Raw genomic sequence first — 6386 nt, 5'->3', positions numbered from 1 at the left:
TACCGGTATGTTCAGGTTGGACGCGGCAACGGTTGTCATGGAGACGAAGACGTAACGCCTCACCAACTGCAGAGAGAGCCAGAGCAACGTGTGCTGTGGCTTTGTTTGTGACAGACTGGAGGAAGTCAGTTAAGTGTCTATTTAATGAACACCACTCTGTTCACGAAATGAAAACAAAAATAAGTGAACCAAAAAAATTGAAAAGACCTTTGGTAATTTGTTATGGGGCTATTCTGCTGCATAATAAGCACTTTTAACACCTAAAAAGGTCCCAGTTTGCTGCTTATACTTGCATAGTCCACCTCAAGATTTTAACAGTAATTTCACATTATAGTAGGCTATTTCTACTTTTGTATACAGTGTATCTGAATATTTCAGGGAAGAAAACAATGATTGAAAGTCATGCAGAATGAAAGAAGTCATAGGCGTAGGTTTCATTTTAACACTGGTGGGCCAACATTAAGCAGGGGTGTGGGGGTCCACTACCAGGAAATTGTGAGCATTGTACATTTCATTTCCTGCATTCTCGTGAATTTTTATGCACCATCTTATGTTAGAAATGTCTTTATTTATATAAAGCAAAACACAAAATTCATGCACAATGGTGACAATTAAAAATAGAATACAATATAATGCAGTAAGGCTCTCAGACATTATGTAGGCTATTGCTTTCAAATAGTTAATCTCCTGTAGATCAGCTTCTCTCATTTAACATTAGTCCTGCTGAGTCAACACTTTATTCTCTTGTTTGTGGGAGTAACCTCTTTAAATGTGCATGTGGCACTTATTTACATCAGTGACACATTAATTCAGTTTAATCAATTAATACACCTCTGGGGCCGGTTGCACAAAACACCTTGAGTTAAGATTTTCCTTAAAGTTCTAGTTAAGCTTTCCTCAAAATAAAAATCCGTTGCACAAAACACCCTTATGTCTTGTCCTTGAGGTTTTCCGTAAAATGTTCATTGATGTATTTATGGTTTTATCCTTGTCTTTAAATACTTAAGGAATACCGAGGCCGTTGCAAGAAAGACCCTGGCTTTTTCACCATCTAACTATAAGCCAACTTTGTGAAATGATTATAACAGGCATCACAAGTGTGAGTCCAAGCAAACAAACAATCTCCATGGAAACTTTTACCACTGTAAAATTTCTTTCAATGCAGTAAATGAGTTATGTTTTACCTTAACTACGGAAAACCTTTTAAGGGATTTTGTTTAACTGTGTAAGTCCCTCAGCTAAGGAGAAATTAAGCCTTAAGTGTCATATGTAAGGAGAAAACTTAGGGTGTTTTGTGCAACCGGTCCCTGGACCTTGATAGCTGGTAATAGGTTTCAGTAAGATTTCTGCTCATATTCAAAACTTTCTGCACATCTCACATATCTGTGTTCTCTGAGATGTTGAGAATAAACAAAAATAAACTCATAATTTAATGTGAATAAAGTCATAATGTTTCAAGAAAAAAACTCTGCCTGATACTCTGCTGTGTATTGTGTGATTGCCCTGCTGATATGGCAGTTTCCTCTTTAGACCGTCTGACAGACACACGACCGCAAGACTCTCTGGATGAGGCAAAGCGGCAGTGCGTTGCTCTTCATCAGCAGTAAAATACCAAAAACTAAATGAAAACACTTCTGATCAGACATAGTATGGGATTGTCCTGTATTAAAAAATAAAACTCACTGTCCCTTACTGAATCAATACAGACAGACACATTTGTCCTGTATTTTCGTGCCCAGAACTAATTTGCTCAAATATCGTTGGGGACAATTCTGTCCTCCTAAAATATTGGTAAGGACAAGTGCCTACAATCCATATGTAATTTACACCCTTGGAAATGACAAAGTGTGGCAGTAGGTGTCTTCAGTCAATGTCATCATAAAATTGCCAGGTAAATTGGGGGCCTGAGTAAGACCATGGATGGATTACATAATGGACCTACCATGCACAGTCCCAGGGGCCCAAAGTGTCAGTGTGAACACATACTTACCAGGAAGAGACTCAAAAGGACCACATAAACAACACAAAGAGATGCAAAGGAACTGCAGCAATGGTCAAAACAGCCACAAAGTGAAACGAAACAATCAAAAAAGGCACAAAATTGTCTAAGAGACACAAAATAACCACAAACAAAATACCACAAAGAGACACAAAACCACACAAAGATGCATAACGACTACAAAGAAACAAAAAAACACCAACAAAAAGAGGCTATACCATCATAAAGTCTGTGTATGTTGCTCCTATATAGAGGTGACGTGGCCTTTCGCATATCTGTGCCTAGGGGCCCACTGTCTCATAACCCACCCATGAGTAAGACCATTTCTATTCAAACCACTCCCAGTCCCGAATCCCGAGTTGTAATCTAATTTAACAGCTGAATAACTGTGGGATAAAATAATGGAATAAGTTAGAAGCTGTGGTAGAAGACATAAAACCAAGTCATAGCTTAACTGGGAGTAAATTTACATAACCACCACAGAAATTTCACGTGACGCTGTACTCCACAGGTGAGCAACAGAGCACTCACATCCCCTGCTGTTCGTGGTGAAGATAGTGATGGTAATGGCAGTAATGATAGGCTAATGGAATTCGATTGGAATGCACACTTTCCCGTGCGCAGGTTTCCAGTCATTTCCTTCCACACTCAAGACAGCTTGAGTGTGTCCTCAAGGGGGGGAAACCCTATTGACCCGTACGATCCCCACACTCCTGGGTCACAAGGGCATAATAACCTCGTCTGTTTCCCATGGCAGATCACAGGCATCATGCACTGCGGCCCCTGCTCCTGCTCCTGGCCTCTTCAGTTGAAACTCATCAGAGCAGCTTGAGATTGGTAAGCCAAGCACAAACGAATAGTTTCATGTGTCTGAACCCTCACGTGTCACTTCCAAAGGACATGCTGCCACGCAGATAGGGATAAATTAAGGTCGAGAGGGGACTGGAGAGTCGCAGAAGAGGTATAGTGTGGCTGAGATCATGAGGACAAGGGGGGTCAGAGGTGACCTACATCGCTGTAATCAGCTCTGTGAGAGGGCCACGAACAAAATGCCTTACAGTGGAGACAAAGAACAAAGGTCAAATAGAGTGACTTGATATGGATCCTATGGATTCTGCTGTGCAGCGGTCATTACTCAGATAGGCCTGTTGAAAATGTTCAGTGAGAGGCCTTCCGCTTCGTTGGCTTCTTCTCAGTGGAGCCTCAAAGCAATGACCTCACCCAGCGAGGAAGCCTAAACCAAATGAAAGACTTCCCCAAGGGTCCGAATAACCCACATCTAATAATGGCATTATCATATCAGAGTGGCCTCAACACTCAAAGCCTCCTGACCACAGCCATTTATTAATCATTAGCACATGTCTAATGGTCGATTAAGTCAGTGAGGAGATCCAGGCCAGAGAGGGTTCCAAAGAAAACCTCACGAGAACCACAAGTCTCTGATGAGGTGGTGGTCCTCAAAACATAGTCGCCTACCAATGTTTGGTTGGCAGTGCTGTGGCCATCTCTGGAGCCAGGAGCCCACCATGGCGATGGGACTTGATTGGACAGATGTGGCCAGCAGCTCTGGGTGAGTGGAACTGATTAAATCCTAACAAGCTTTGTTACAACTTTGATCCACCCTGTACTCGTCTTTTTCTCACTTCCTGTTCTAACAGTACAGCAGCAGATATAAGCCGACATGAAAGATCTGGCTCAACTGCTGAAGAACATCAATATTAGTCACTTACATAATCACCCAGATGTATAATCCATTCTCTCCCCTCTTCATCCTAAAATCCTCACACTATTCATCCACTTCTCCTCCTCCCCTCTCTCCTACTTTCACAGTATCGGGATGTTGTGAGGGTCATGGCTCTGTGAATATAACTCCCATTTTACGCTAATGACATCAGCATGTGCCGCTAACTTTAGCTCCTCCTGAGAGCCAGATGTTGGCTGATGGGATCAAACACTGGCTATCCCCCCTCTCTTACTGTCACATTGTTGGGCAAGCCAGGAGGGCTTAGCAGTTGCACATATTCCCACATACCTCCAGCAGAAACCCACAATCCGACCACAAATGCAGGCACACCCTTGAGTTGCAGTGTGATTTTATTTTTGCATTTGCACACACGAATGGAAACATACAAAAGCATGCTGTGGTTTCCAGTTAAGTCTTGTGAAGCTTTCTTGAGAATAGACTGACATTTTCTTAAGCTGCATCAAAAAAGGTGTGGAAAAACATATGCAGCCACAGTTATTTGCCACACAGCTATAAAGACTTCCTCATTACTTACACGCTCACACTGTGATGCTAGTGTCAATGCTATGGTTATACGAATCAATTATACCTGCCACTTACAACCAAATACCCATGGAACTCCATTTTCAAAGCACTTTCTCCCTTTTATAGGGCATCTCATATAAGTGACAACACCACTGTGGTCAATGAATGTCACCAGTGTCAGTTCATAGATGAAATAGAGCCATCATGAGGGCAGCAAAGTGTCACGTTAACATGTCAGTGTTTTGTGGAATTGCATTTTTACAAGAGCAAAGCAGATACCAGCAACATATGAGGCTGCTTCCATGCAGATTTGATTTTTGACCAGTCATATACGGTGACCCTTGTGCTTGGCTATACATTGAAGTTGCCGTCTCAGCTTGGATGACTCACAGGTGGACTCTTAACACGCCAATAAAGACTTGTTTAATGAGCTGAGAAAGGCCTCAAAGAAGCAAAGTGGCCAGACATGAGAGACAGGCTGGAACCCCCAACCTGTGGCCTGGGACCTTAAACAGCTGCATTTGATTTCTCCTCTCATTTGCTACATTTGTTAGTGTGACTTTTAGGAGGGGAACCAAAGTCAGACAACATGGGTAAATACGGGTAAATATTCAACACAGTGGGACAATCTCAGGGGTGCAAAGTTAAATAACTAAAGCTGTTTGTGTGTGTGTACATGTGCATAAACAATATGTCTGTGGCATTTAACTGACCTTGAACTCCAGTGAGTGAAGTATTTATCCTACCCCATTGTGCTGACCTCTGACCCCCAGCACACTCGATGGTAGTTAGCCTTGTTTAGCTAGTTTACTCTTGTGCTGAACTACAGTACCTTTGAATCCATTGATGTTTTTCTAGACAAGCAGTGGCGTCCCCAAAGGAGGGCCAGAAACCACCAGGAGCCCCCCTGATACAATCGCTACAACAACTGGCATGGCCATTTTCAAAAGGGTCCCTTGAACTCTCACCTCAAGAGCCCCGTTTCCACCAAACATTCTCGATATGGTACCTTTGGAACCAAAAGTACCCTTCAGACATGGTACCTAGACTCAAGCATTTCCACCGCCAAAAGTACTCTTAAATGTGGGCAGGGTTGTTGTCAGTAGCCATGTTTCCATCAGCCTGTTTAGATGCGCATCTAGAAGTATCGCATCTGAAAATTATGATGGAAACGCCAAAATTCGAACTAAAATCCCCTGATTCGCACAAACTAAAATACGCTCGCTTTAGCCGGGTTTTGGTTGATTCAAAAAAATGCTGATTCGCAAAATGGGGGATGGAAACAGTTATGTTCGAATCAAGTCTGACGTAGCGCACCTCTCTCCATGGTGATATCCACACTCCGGGTCGGGAAGGTGGTAATGCATTTACAAGCTGGTTGCCAACCGCCAGAAAACGTAGAAGAAGAAGAATGCGAGACTTGTTTTGTTTCCAGTTCTGCGGAAAACTCGCGCAAGTTCATAGTTTTCACCAAAGTCCGTACATTTAATGGAAACACACAGGATTCGTATTTCTTTTAATGCGCATTTCCCAATGATTCAAGTCACAAACATAGCTACTCACTGCTCCGTCTTGCACTTGCTGTACAGTATTTCCTCATTACCGGCGACACAGAGGGAAGTCTGCACCGCGTTTATTGTCCACAGAACGAGGCTGCATGCCGACATTTGTAGAACAAAATAGAACAGGCTGCAGTGAGAGTCTCTTTTGATGAGATATTTAAAAATAGTGGGTTTGTTCGAGGGCTTAGTTCCCACAGGAACAATGCTCTGCGATGCTTTTTTTTTCTCAGAGTGAGGATTGGGATATATGCCACCAGGGTCAAAATTAATATAAAAGCTTGAAGATCCACTCATTACTAAAAGTGTATGTCATGTAATAACTAAAGTGATGGTCAAAGATGTCACAATGAAATTGAAGGTGTGCTGATGGATTCACGTCGTCAACTCATGCATTGATTAACATTACATGTAAACGTTCCACCTCAAAAGTCGCCATCAGTCGGCCCAGTGAATAAAGTTTTTTTTTTCTCTGTCTACAGCTGCTGCAAGAGGCAGCAAAACATCATGGCATTTCATAGTTACAGTCAATAAAGCTCTCCACGGTATAAACAGAGGT

Source organism: Epinephelus moara, chromosome 24, assembly GCF_006386435.1.
Source record: "Epinephelus moara isolate mb chromosome 24, YSFRI_EMoa_1.0, whole genome shotgun sequence".
Taxonomy (NCBI): Eukaryota; Metazoa; Chordata; class Actinopteri; order Perciformes; family Serranidae; genus Epinephelus; species Epinephelus moara.
Note: the sequence above shows the minus strand (reverse complement) of the source record.